The sequence below is a fragment of the Oryx dammah genome, unplaced genomic scaffold (genome assembly GCF_014754425.2).
Source record: "Oryx dammah isolate SB20612 unplaced genomic scaffold, SCBI_Odam_1.1 HiC_scaffold_18, whole genome shotgun sequence".
NCBI lineage: Eukaryota > Metazoa > Chordata > Mammalia > Artiodactyla > Bovidae > Oryx > Oryx dammah.
The window spans coordinates 387,094-401,629 of NW_024070202.1; the positions used below are offsets into that span (position 1 = coordinate 387,094).

General features: G+C 37.4%; 1 pseudogene; it reads left to right on the forward strand.

Moving 5' to 3' along the window:
* LOC120877808 overlaps positions 1-14,536 on the forward strand; it is a 74,104-nt pseudogene that overhangs the window by 17,974 nt on the left and 41,594 nt on the right.

Below are 14,536 nucleotides of genomic sequence, written 5' to 3' on the forward strand. Positions count from 1 at the left end.
TCAGTGCAGGCAGCACAAAATGGTGATTCAGGTCAGTTTTATAATTCATGGTGGGGCTCACAAATGGAGGCTTTACTACCATAGTAACATATCAATATCAGATTAGTTGGTATTGTATAGTTGAGGACTAAGCAAGTTTGAGACTTACTTAAGGCATACATATGCTTATATGTATGATGTCTATACATACATCAGCATGTGAATATAATGCATTTTTAAGCTTTGAATTTTTATATTTGGTGGCACTGGGTTGCTGTGCACAGTTTTCTCTAGTTGTGGTTTAAGAGCTTCTCCGTTGCAGGGGCTTCTCTTGTTTCAGGGCACAGGCTCTAAAATGTATAGGCTTCAGTAGTCGTGGAGCTTGGACTTAATAGTTGCAACTTCCAGGCTCTAGAGCTCGGGCTCATTAGTTGTGGCCCACTGGCTCAGTTACCCTGTGGGGATTGAACTGGTGTCCCTTGCATTGCAAGGTGGATTCTTAACCACTGGACCACCAGGGAATCCCTAAACTTTAAAATAGTTATAGACTCACAGGGAGAAGGCAATGGCAACCCATTCCAATACTTTTACCTGGAAAATCCCATGGATGGAGGAGCCTGGTAGGCTGCAGGCCATGGGGTGGCTAAGAGTCAGACACGTGAAGGGTTAATAGGGTAGCAGAGATGTGCCTGCAAACGGGTCTCTCTGCTCGGGCTGAACATGCTTGCAAACAAGGCATTCTGCCAAAAGAGTCTGGACACAGCCTTGAGTTTAATGGTCTCTTGCAAACGAGGGAGCATTCCTTTCTTGTGATAAGAAGGAAAGGAGGGCTTTGGACAGACTCTGCAGTAGACACGGATTTCACTCCCCTTGCTGTACGATAACATGTATGCCTCTGTGCTGTACTGAAAAGGCTTATTCATGCAGTCTGGAGTTCTGCCTAGGGGGGCTTTATAATAATAAACCGCAAATTGTTTGTGCAGTTCTGTTCCTCCGGCCGGAGTGTGTATTGTCTGTCTCTTGTGTCTCGTGTTTTGTCTTTGTGTCATTTCGCTCGCAACAGACACGACTGAGTGACTTCACTTTCACTTCACTTTCATGCATTGGAGAAGGAAATGGGAACCCACTCCAGTGTTCTTGCATGGAGAATCCCAGGGATGGGGGAGTCTGGTGGGCTGCCATCTATGGGGTCACACAGGGTTGGACACGACTGAAGCAACTTAGCAGCAGCACCACCTCAGGAAGTTAAAGTAGTGTAGAAATTCTATATACTGTAGCTAGTTTCACCAGGGGCAGGGTAGAGGGTGGTGGTGGTGTGTGTCTTGCTATATGTAGCTATTAGTATCAAAACTGGGATGTTGGACTTCCCTAGTAGTCAAGTGGTTAAGAATCCTCCTGCCAGTACAGGATACACCAGCTTGATCCCTGATCCAGGAAGATCCCACATACCTCGGGACAGCTAAGCCCATGTGCCACAACTACTGAAGCCTCTATGCCCTAAAGCCTGTGTTCTGCAACAAGAGAAGCCACTGCAATGAGAAGCCTACACACCGCAACTAGAGAGTAGCCCCCACTCACTGCAGGTAGAGAAAGCCGGCACTCAGCAATGAAGACCCAGCACAGCCAAATAAATAAATTTTTTTAAAGGCACAGGTGATCTAAAAGAAAAAAAGGAAAGTTGTCATTGGTATACCCTTTAGCCCTTTATCATATTTCACCAGTTTTTATATGTACTCATTTTTGTGTCTGTATATGCACATGTACATGTATTTTTATTGTCTTTGCATTTTTATCACGTGTATAAATTCATGTAGCCATCACTTTGGTTAAGATACTGTGGAAATTCCCTGGCAGTCTAGTGTTTAGGATTCTGTGCTTCCACTGCAGGGGGCATGAATTCAGATCCCTGGTTGGGGAACTGAGATCCCACAAGACCCGCAGCATGACAAAAAGAAAACAAAACACCAAAACGATACAGAACTATTTTTATCAGCACATCTTTCTTGTGCTTCCTTTCTCCCTACCACCCTTTCCTATTCCCAGGCAACCACTAATTTGTTCTCTGTCCCTATAATTTTGTCATTTGAAGAATGTTATATAAATAGAATCATATATAATCTTTTGAGATTGACTTTTTTCATTTAACATAATACCCTTGAGATCCATCCAAGTTGCTTCATGTACCAGTAGTGACTGTTTTTATTTGCTGCGTAGTATTCCATTATAGAGATGTTCTGCAATTTGTTTAATCATCCATTGAAGGATAATGAGTTGTTTCCAGCTTTTTGCTATTACAAATAAAGCTGCTATGAATATTCACGTACAGGTTTTTGTGCAGACATACATTTTCCTTTTGGGTAAATAAATGCCCAGGAGTGTGATTGCTGGGTTATATGATAAGCATGTATTTGAATTTTTAAGAAACTATTTTCCATAGAAGTTCTACCATTTTACGTTCTACCAGCAGTGCATGAGAGACATACTTTCTTAGCATTCTTCCCACCATTAGGTATTTTCACTATTTTTTATTCAGCTTTTGTGTTTCCCTTATGGCTAATAATATTGAACATCTTTTCATGTGCCATTTATATGTCTTCTTTGATAAAATGTTCATGTCTATTGTTCATTTTCAGTCAAATTGTTTTTTATTTTTGAGCTTTGAGAGTTCTTTATATATTCTAGATACAAATCCTTTGTTGGAAATGTAGTTTGTAAATAGTTTAGTCTATAGCTTGCTTTTTCATCCTTTTAACAAAGTCTAGGAGAATAGAAGTCTTAAATTTTAACAAAGTCCAGTTTACCAAGTTGTTTTTTTCCTTTTAGGGACTGTGTTTTTGGTGTCATTTATAAGAACTCTTCAGTGGGTCTGCAAATTCTCTGAAGTTTTATAGCTTTATGTCTCACATTTAAATCTATGATCAATTTTGAGTTAATTTGTATAAAGTAAGTTTCATTTTTTTGCCTGTGAATATCCACTAGCTTCAGTGCTATTTGTTGGAAAGGCTATCTGTCCTTCCACCATTGAACTGCTTTTGCTTCTTCCTCAAAAATCAGTTATATGTCCTTCCATAGATTTATATTTGGGTTCTCTATTCTGTTTTGTTGATCTTTGTGCCTATTTCACCACCATTACCACAGTGTCTTGATTTTTGTTAGCTATACAGTAAATCTTAAAATGGGATAGTAAGATTTTTCCCACTTTTTTTTTTCAAAATTGTTTCATTTATTCTACTTTTTTTTTCATATAAAATCTAGAATAAGCTTGTCTTTAACTACTAAAAGTGTTACTGGATTTTGACAGAGATGTTATTAAATCTAGAGGTCAGATGTTGAATCTCCAATCCATAAACAGTGTTGTTATGAATTGACTTGAGTCCCCCTGAAAAGTGAAAGTGTTAGCCGCTTGGTCATGTCTGACTCTCTGTGACCCCATGGACTGTAGCCTGTCAGGCTCCTCTGTCCATGGAATTCTCTCCAGGGAAGAATACTGGAGTGGGTAACCATTCCCTTGGCCAGGGGATCTCCCAATTCAGAGATTGTACCTGGGTCTCCCACGTTGCAGGCAGATCCTTTACTGTCTGAGCCATCAGGGGAGTCCCTTGAGTCCCCCTAATAAGCCCTAACCTCCAGTACCTCAGAATGTGACCTTATTTGAAAACAGGGTCGTTCTAAATGTTATTAGTTAAGACAGATTTATACTGAAGCAGTGAGGGATTCCTGTTCCAATATGACAGGTGTCCTTTTAAAAGGTAAGTTTGGACACAGGTACACGGAGAGGGAAGATACATATAGAAGCATGGAGAGAATGCTGTGTGAAGGTTAGGTTTGTACTGCCACAAGCCAAGGAGCTACTAGAAGCTTAGAAAGATACCTGGAACATATCTTTTCCTATCACCTTGGAGTATGGTTCTGCTAGCACCTTGTTCTCAGACTTTTAGCTTCCAGAAATGTGACACAATCAATTTCTGTTGGTTAAGCCACTCATTTTGAGGGACTTTGTTACAACAGCCCTAGCAAACTAATAAAACATATATCTGTTCATTTATTTATATCTTCCTTGATTACATCAGCATTTTATAGTTTTCAGCACACAAGCCACATGTGTTTTGTTAAGTATATACCCAGGTGTTTCTTTGTTACAAAATAAATGTGATTATAAATATATTGTTTTAATTTTGTTTCTACATGTTCATTATATATAAAAACACAATTGTATACAGAAATTAAATTTTTAGGTATGTTTTTCTTGTATTCTGCAACCTTGTTGAACTTACTCATTCTAGGACTAATACATTTTATTAGTTTTTTATTGTTGTTACTAATTTTAAAATGTTTTTTGAGATTCCTTGGGATGTTCTATGTAGACAGTACCGTTATATGCAAATAGGGACAGTTTTCTTTTTCCAGTCTCTACACTTTTTATTTTCTTGTTTTGTGCTGATGGGACTTCTAGTACTCTACTGAATATGAGTGGTGGGACTAGGCATTCTTCCCTTGTTTCCAACATTGAAGATAGAAATCCAGTGTTTCACCACAAAGTATGATGTTTACTATAGGGTTTTTGTTTATATATCTTATCAAATTGAAGAAGTTACTTTCTATATCTAGTTTACTGAAAACTTTTAAAATCATGAATGCTTTTTCTGCATCATTTGGCATGATTGTGTGATTTTTCTCTTTATTATGTTAGCCTGTTGATTTGGTGGATTACATTGATGTTGGAATATTGAACCAGCTTTGGATTTCTGGAACAAATCCTACTAAGTTGTGGTGTTGTGTAATACTTTTAATATGTTTTTGGACTTGATTTCCTACTATTTTATGAAGGATTTTTGCATTTTTAAGGGGGTGGTATTAGTCTATAGTTTTCATCTTTTGTATATTATCTTTGTTGGGCTTCCTTGGTGACTCAGACAGTAAAGAATCTGCCTGCAATGCAGGAGACACAGGTTCAATCCCTAGGTCAAGAAGATCCTGTGGAGAAGGGAATGGTACCCCACTCCAGTATTCTTGCGTGGAGCTTTCCATGGACAGAGGAGACTGTTGGGCTACAGTCCATGAGATTGCAAAGTCAGATATGACTGAGCAACTAACAGACTTTTGTTTTGCTTTAATATTAAAGAGTTCTTCTGTCTGTTCTTGCCACCTCTTCTTAATATCTTCTGCTTCTGTTAGGTCTATACCATTTCTGTCCTTTATTGAGCCCATCTTTGCATGAAATGTTCCCTTGATATCTCTAATTTTCTTGAAGAGATCTCTAGTCTTTCCCATTCTGTTGTTTTCCTCTGTTTCTATGCACTGATCACTGAGGAAGGCTTTCTTATCTCTCCTTGCTATTCTTTGGAATAGCAAGATTGTTTGGCTCCATAAAGGACAGAAATGGTATGGACCTAACAGAAGCCAAAGATATTAAGAAGAGTTGGCGAGAATACACAGAAGAACTATACAAAAAAGATCTTCACAACCCAGATAATCACGATGGTATGATCACTCACATAGAACCAGACATCCTGGAATGCAAAGTCAAGTGGGCCTTATGAAGCATCACTATGAACAAAGCTAGTGTAGGTGATGGAATCCCATTTGAGCTTTTTCAAATCCTGAAAGGTGATGCTGTGAAAGTGCTGGACTCAGTATGTCAGCAGATTTGGAAAACTCAGCAGTGGCCACAGAACTGGAAAAGGTAAGTTTTCATTCCAGTCCCAAAGAAAGGCAATGCCAAAGAGTGCTCAAGCTACTGCACAATTGCGCTCGTCTCACAGGCTAGTAAACTAATGCTCAAAATTTTCCAAGTCAGGCTTCAACAGTACGTGTACCATGAACTTCCAGATGTTCAAGCTGGTTTTAGAAAAGGCAGAAGAACCAGAGATAAATTGCCAGCATCCATTGGGTCATCGAAAATGCAAGAGAGTTCCAGAAAAACATTTATTGACTGCTTTATTGACTATGCCAAAGCCTTTGTGTGGATCACAACAAACTCTGGAAAATTCTGAAAGAGATAGGAATATCAGATCACCTGACCTGCCTCTTGAGAAATCTGTATGCAGGTCAGGAAGCAACAGTTAGAACTGGACATGTAACAACAGACTGGTTCCAAATTGGGAAAGGAGTACGTCAAGTCTGTATATTGTCACTCTGCTTATTTAAGTTCTGTGCAGACTACATCATGAGAAATGCTGGGCTGGAGGAAGCACAAGTTGTAATCAAGATTGCTGGGAGAAATATTAATAACCTCAGATATGCAGATAACACCATCTTTACGGCCGAAAGTGAAGAAGAACTAAAGAGCCTCTTGATGAAAGTGAAACAGGAGAGTGGAAAAGTTCGCTTGAGGCTCAACATTCAGAAAATAAGATCATTTTCTTATTCAGATTATTTCAACATTCAGAAAATAAGAAAATAAGATCATAGCATCTGGTCTTATCACTTCATGGCAAATAGATGGGGAAACAGTGGAAACAGTGACAGACTTTATTTTTTTGGGCTCCAAAATCACTGCAGATGGTGGCTGTAGCCATGAAATTAAAAGACCCTTAATCCTTGGGAGAAAAGCTATGACCAACCTAGATAGCATATTAAAAAGACATTACTTTCCAACAAAGGTCCGTCTAGTCAAAGCTATGGTTTTTCCAGTAGTCATGTATGGATGTGAGTTGAACTATAAAGAAAGCTGAGTGCCAAAGAATTGATGCTTTTGAACTGTAGTGTTGGAGAAGACTCTTGAGAATCCCTTGGACAGCAAGGACATCCAACCAGCCCATCCTGAAGAAAATCAGTCCTGAATATTCACTGGAAGGACTGATGTCGAAGCTGAAACTCTAATACTTCGGCCAGCTGATGCGAAGAACTGACTCATTTGAAAAGACTCTGATACTGTGAAAGATTAAAGGCAGGAGGAGAAGGGGTTGACAGAGGATGAGATGGTTGGATAGCATCACCAACTCAATGGACATGAGTTTGAGGAAACTCTGGGAGTTGGTGATGGACAGGGATACCTGGCTTGCTGCAGTCCATGGGGTCTCAAAGAGTTGGACACGACTGAGCAACTGAACTGAATATTAAGTAATCTGGACTTCATAGGATTTGTTTGGAGTAGTTCTCTGCTGTTTTCTGAAAGAGATTGTGTAGAATTGGTATTCTTTTAAAATTGTTAGATTTTACCAATGAAAGCATCAGGCCTGAATATCTTTTTTCAGGAGATTTTAAACTACAAATTCAATTTGTTGAATAGTTATAGGACTGTTCAGATTATCAGTTTCATCTTTGGTGAGTTTTGGTAGTCTGGCTTCTGAGGAATTGGTCTATTTCATCTAAATTGTCTGGTTTATATGCATAGAGTTGTTTGTCATATTATATATTTTTAACATTTTTATTGGAAAGTGAAAGTTAGTGTTGGCTGTGCTGGGTTTTCATTGCTGTATGCAGTCTTTCCCTAGTTGCAGAGTGTGGGGGCTACTCTTTGTTTTAGGCTTTTCATTGTGGTGGCTTCTCTTGTTGCAGAGCCTGGGCTGTAGAGTGTGTGGGCTTCAGTAGTTGTGGCACATGGGCATGTCACTCTGAAGCATGAGGGATCTTCCTGGACCAGGGATCAGACCTGTGTCCCCTGCATTGGCAGGCGGATTCTTAAGCACTGGGCCACTAGGGAAGCTCTTCCTTACTTTATTTTTAATGTCAGTACAGTCTCCAGTGATACCCTCTTTTTCATTCTTGATATTGGTTGTGTTTCTCTGTTTAAATCATTCGTACTAGAACCCTATCAATTGTACTGAAGGTTTCAAAGAACCAGCTATTGGGTTGAGTGACTTTTTTTTAAAAAAAATTGATTTTCTGATTTCAGTGTCATTGACTTCTCTTCTTTATTATTTCCTTTCCTTTGCTTGCTTTGCTTTATTTTGCTCTTTTTGGTTATTATATTAACACTACTGTGTTATGAACATTCATATACACATTTTTGCTTCAGTTCATGTCAGTTGCTCAGTCATGTCTGACTCTTTGCAATCCCATGGACTCTAGCATGCCAGGCCTCCCTGTCCATCACCAACTCCCAGAGCTTGCTCAAACTCCTGTCCATTTAGTCAGTGATGCCATCCAACCATCTCATCCTCTGTTGTCCCCTTCTCCTCCCACCTTCAATCTTTCCCAGCATCAGGGTCTTTCCCAATGAGTCAGTTCTTCCCATCAGGTGGCAGAAGTATTGGAGTTTCAGCTTTAGCATCAGTCCTTCCAATGAATATTCAGGACTGATTTCCTTTATGAGAGTGGTTTGATCTCCTTGCAGTCCAAGGGACTCTCAAGAGTCTTCTCCAACACCACAGTTCAAAAGCATCAATTCTTCGGCACTCAGCTTTCTTTATAGTTCAACTCTCACATGCATACATGACTACTAGAAAAACCATAGCTTTGATTAGACGGACCTTTGTTGACAAAGTAATGTCTCTGCTTTTTAATATGCCATCTAGGATGGTCATAACTTTTCTTCCAAGGAGCAAGTGTCTTTTAATTTCATGGCTGCAGTCACCATCTGCAGTGATTTTGGAGCCCCCAAAATAGTCTGTCACTGTTTCCATTGTTCCCCTGTGTATTTGCCGTGAAGTGATGAGACTGGAGGCCATGATCTTAGTTTTCTGAATGTTGAGTTTTAAGCCAACTTTTTCACTCTCCTCTTTCACTTTCATCCAGAGGTTCTTTGGTTCTTCTTTGCTTTCTACCATAAGGGTCCTGTCATCTGCACATCTGAGGTTATTGATATTTCTCTCAGCAATTTTGATTCTGGCTTGTGTTTTGTCCAGTCTGGCATTTCGCATGATATTCTCTGCCTATAAGTTAAATAAGCAGGATTATTATTGCTTAGACATGATTTAAAATTATTTGGGGTGTATTCCTAGGAGTGGAATTGCTAGATCACGTGGCAGTTTTATGTTTAACTGCTTGAATAGTCGCCAAACTGTTTTCCATAGTGGTTGCCTCATTTTACATTGCTATCAGCAAATTGTTTTAGTACCTAGTCCAGCAATCTTACTCTCTTATGTAGTCGGTAGTTCATTTATATATAATGCAATTGGTGATGTGCTTGGGTTAATATCTGCCATCTTATTATTCAATTTCAGTTTTTCCAAACTATTTTTCTTTTTCTCTCTCCTGTCTTGACTTCTTTTGTATTATTGTATTTTTCTCTCTGATTACCTAGTTAGGTGTGCATTCTTTTATTGCTTACCCCAGAAATTATGATATGTACTCTTGACTTACAATATTGTAATAAAAATAATAACTTTGATCACTCTCCCATTAATGTTCCTCTGACCCCTGTCTTTATCATTTTATTACACATAATTATTTTGTATTTTATATGTCTTTTAAGGCATTACTTTTTGTTTTTACAGAGAATATTCATTTATATTTTCCCACATAGTCACCTCTTTTGTGGCTTTTAATTCCTTTTGAATTTTCATCTTAGATTACTTTTATCATTTAGTGTAGGTTTGGGCCAGTAATTTTTCTGTTTTTGCCTATCTGAAAATGTCTTTACTTTGCCTTCACTTATTAAAGGGTATTTCTGCTGACCATAGTATTATGGTGAGCAGTTGTTTTCTCTTAGTTCTTTAAGTAAGTCATTCTGTTGTTTTCTAGCATTCCAAAGTCCAGCAGTAGTTGTTCTGTTGAACGTAAGGTATCTTTTTTCCCCTTTACAATATTTTTCTTTGGTTTTCCACAGTTTAAATGAGATATGCTTAGGTGTATTTTTTGTATGTATTCTTCTGGGGATTTGCATAACTTTTTGAATCTATGGGTTGTCTTTAATCAGTTTTGACAAATTCTTGACCATCATCTTGTTTTATATTGCCTCTGTTCATTCTTTCTTCCTTCTTTTGAGTTTCCAGTTATGTATATCCTAAACATTTTCATGTGTTTTACACATCTGTTATGCTTTTTTCTGTATTTTTCAGTAGGTTTTGGTCTGTGTGCTTCTGGTTTGGATATTTTCTATTGCCTTATTTTCCATTTTGCCAGTTCTTTCTTCTGGTATATCTAATGAGCTCTTAATGTCATAATTTATGTATTTCACTTACAGAATTTCCATTTGGTCCTTATGATAGATTCCAGTTTTCTGGAATCCTTCATCTTTTATTTTCTCAAACATATTTCTCATGTACAGTCTTGGGACTGAGCTGAGTTGAGGCTGGGTTTCAGTTTTGATTGGTCTCTGCCTCCCTGTCATTTGCCCCCACTGGTGAAGTGTGGTCACTCAGGAGAGGGGCTTCCAGCTCCAAGTGAGTTATGCTCATTTCCCCTAGCTGGACTTGAGCCTCTAATTTATGTTTCCTCATACTGATAACACTGACAAAATCTCCACTCTGCTTTTCAGAGGCTTTGTGCTTAGCTTTTTAACCTCCTGCCCTGTGCATCTCTAGAATTTTCAAATATCTTGAAGGGAAAATTAGCTCTGTGTCAGGCCCAAACCTAGGAACTTCCCTGTTCACCCATCTATCACTTTTGTTTTCAATTTTGTCTGTAGTCTTTTTTTTTTCTTCTAATTTTTATTTTATATTGGAGCATCATCTATTAACAGTGTTGTGTTAGTTTCAGGGGGTGATTCAGTTATATATATACATGTCTATGGTCTTGGACGACTACCAGAGCCCTGCTGGTTTCTTGGTTCTCTAGCATCAGCCTGGGCAAAACTTGCTTCTCAGTCTCTTGCCTTACACTTAGGTTCAACAGATACTTCCTTGGAGAAATGGCTGCACTTATCTGCATGCTTCCCTGCTCTCTGATTCCTGGTCTGTCTAGTTCTTTTCCTTCAGTAGTTCTCTAGTAGCCTTTAATAGATATTTTAAAACTTTTACTATATTTTGAAGTTGATCTTGATGGGAACATTGATTTAATTTAAAGTGATTAATTTAAAATTAGTTCATGCTTGGAAGTACTGGTTGCATATAGTTTGCTATATGTTATTATATATAAATATAATATATATATATATTATATATAGTATATATATAATATTATATGTAGTGTTATTTTATATATTATATATAATGATAGTAATAATAAGTGGTAAAGGTCCGTCTAGTCAAGGCTATGGTTTTTCCAGTAGTCATGTATGGATGTGAGAGTTCGACTGTAAAGAAAGCTGAGCACTGAAGAATTGATGCTTTTGAACTGTGGTGTTGGAGAAGACTCTTGAGAGTCCCTTGGACTGCAAGGAGATCCAACCAGTCCATTCTAAGGGAGATCAGTCCTGGGTGTTCTTTGGAAGGACTGATGCTAAAGCTGAAACTCCAATACTTTGGGCACCTCATGTGAAGAGTTGACTAGTTGGAAAAGACTCTGATGCTGGGAGGGATTGGGGGCAGGAGAAGAAGGGGACGACAGGATGAGATGGCTGGATGACATCACTGACTTGACGGACACGAGTCTGAGTGAACCCTGGGAGTTGGTGATGGACAGGGAGGCCTGGTGTGCTGCGATTTATGGGGTCGCAAAGAGTTGGACACGACTGAGTGACTGAACTGAACTGAACTGAAAGTGATCGTCACATATAGTTATGTATCAGTTATCACATCTCTTACACAGTTAACTTCTTTTAACATCAGTTTCTCTAAGTGACTCTTGGTTTTGTGACTATGTTGTGTATAGAAGGCTTCTGGAAAATGTTTTATATCAATGTAGAAATAAATTGATTGAGTCTTAGTGGAAAGGCCTTGTGGTGAGAATATGTTATTAGTTAAAAATCAGCCATGACTCTGAAACTGGCTATATAAACATGTGAAAAAAATATTTGGTTGTCAAAAGCCCAGATGTACATTTCTTGGATAATTGATCTATTCCTGTGGTTATAATGATCATTTTAGTATGGTTTTATGTTTGGGGCCACTATTTTTTCTTTTTGTTTCCTTAATATCAGCTTACAGTGTTAGTTCAGTTTACATCATGTGATTTCAGAGTTCAAAGAACACTAGTGTATGTTTTTAAATTTTTCTTTTAATGTAAAAACAACAGGAAACTATGAGACCAAAGTGATATCTCTTCATTTACTTCCCACCTCAAAATATGTACTACTATGTATAATGACTACTCTTTGTCTCCTACCCTTTCCTTTCATTTTTTGTCCTCCTCTGTTATTGATATATGTTAGTTGACAAAAATATGAAATTGAAGTACATAAGAAAAACAAAATTGAAATCTCTTGTAATTCCTTTACCAAGCAGTAATCAGGTTTCTAAGCATTTGACATGTATCTTTTGTGGATTTTTCTATGTAAAATGGACTGTATTGTTATTTGTTGTTCTCAACCAGGCCTTTTCATTAATATCACCTGTAATAATTTAAATATCCATATAGATTCTGCAATACACCTCATACTTAACCAAATCAGAATCTCTAGGGGTAGGGTGAAGAGGGTTTTGTTGAGAAAAACAAAAACTTCCCTTCAGAAAATTTTAATTGCCTTCAGAAATCTTCTGAAACAGATAAAACAAGAATATTGCCATATTATATATGAAGAAAACTTTGACTTGTATACAACTCTCCATCTAATGATCTGATTTGAACTTTTTCCTGGCCATTTCGCCCTGTGGTGAATTTGGACTGCTCTCGGGGTTTCCGGCCATCTCTCTGTGCACTCTGTGCTCCTGTCTGTGTGGAATATGGTTGTGTCACACTTCCTTGCCATAAGCTCTGTCAGCACGCTCACAGTGAATGTTCGAAGCTCATGGAGCTGTTTGGTGTTTCTTGGCCTGAAGATACGGAATGCAGTAGGTGCGAAAATCATAGATTTTTCATGGACCATTGCTTCTTTTGCAGCATATTTAAAATTATTTGTCTTCTAGTTCATCAGTTTTTAAGAACTTTTCGAAGTGTGTATATTACTTATAATTTTGAACAGAAGTTTCATGCCTCAGAGCTGTTCATTTCCTTAGGAATTTGGAATGAAATGAAAAAGGTGGAAAAAGAAAAACATTTCTATGAAGAAATTTTTAAAATAATTGAAAACATAATCAAGATATTATTGTTGATATCTTTCCCTTACAGTGTTTTTTTTTTTTTTTCTGGTTATAAAAGTAATGCCATTTATAAAAGATTAGAAGATACAGAGAACATAATCATTTGTTGATTATTAAATATCTTTAATGATTTAATGGGACTTGAATATCTTTATGATTTCAGTGTTAATGACTATAGTAGTTCTTTCATTTCTGTTTTTCTTTCTTTCTTTCTTTTTCAGTTTTGTTTTTTTGACCATGCAACATGTGGGATCTTAGTTCCCTGATTAGAGATAGAACCCATGGCCTCTGCACTGGGAGCACGGAATCAACCACTGGACTGCCAGGAAAGTCCCTTGGTTCTGTTTTACTGTCATGTATTAACATACCCAGACCCAGAAAATGTCAGATACTTTTCAAATCACTTCCAATATAGAGATTGTAAGCTTTTCCTAAAGGTTTGAGGATATTTACCTGACAGTCTTATAGATTTGTATAAGAGAATATAATTGTTAGTAATAACGTGTATGGTAGTAATACTGCATTTTTTTATACTATAATGTTGTGCCTTTTTGTGTTCTTAAATGTTTCAAGGATAAAGCATAGATGAATACCTATAAAACTCTTACTATCTAGCTTTGTCCAATATTTTGCAGTGTTTGCTTCAGATTTTTTTTTCTTGGCCACACCCAGGATCCCACATGGCTTGCAGGATCTTAGTTCCCCAACTAAGGATGGAACCCGGGGCCCAGACAGTGAGAATACCAAGGCCTAACCATTGGACCACCAGGGAATGACCCAGATTTCTTTTTTAAAGAAATAAAACAGTACAGGTAGAGTTGAAGATTCCTTCATTAGTATGCATCTTGATTTCATTTCCTTCTTTTCTCCCCAGAGAAGAGACAATCATTATGTTCAATTTTTTGTTAATTCTTCTTATGTTTGTTTTTATACCCTTACTATACATTACAGACATATCCATAAGCAACATTATATACTTTTTTATGTTTCATATATATATAAATATACAATGTTGTTTATGTATATGTGTTTATATCTGTATCTGTTTTTTATATTTGTTAGTTTGGTCCTTTCCTCTTAATTGCTGTGTAATGGCCAATTGAGTTAATATTACTATCTGTAGTTATTTAGCCATCTTCTGCTGATGGTCATTTAAGTTATTTCCAAGGGTTTGCTATTATGGGCAGTGCTGCACAGAACACTTTTTTTCTCCTTCATGTTTAAAATTAATTTTATTTATCATCTGTCAATAGCCATTGGAGATAGGTAAAAAGCCCACATTGTTACTGTCATTTGATAGATGGAGAAACTTAAAGCATGTATTAGTTACTTGTAGTCAGTTCACTGACAGTTTGCTTTCTTTTATTTGTCTACCCTATTTTCCACCTATTTGACATACTCTCTTGTCTAGACCCATGAAACCATTCATCTACTGTCTCCCCAAAACCTTATAATATTTATAGTTCCTCTTTTAGAAATCTAAATTTATTGGTATTTATAACAACAGTTATGAATTACCTCAGCAGGAATCCTATTTTATGTTTTGTGTCTAA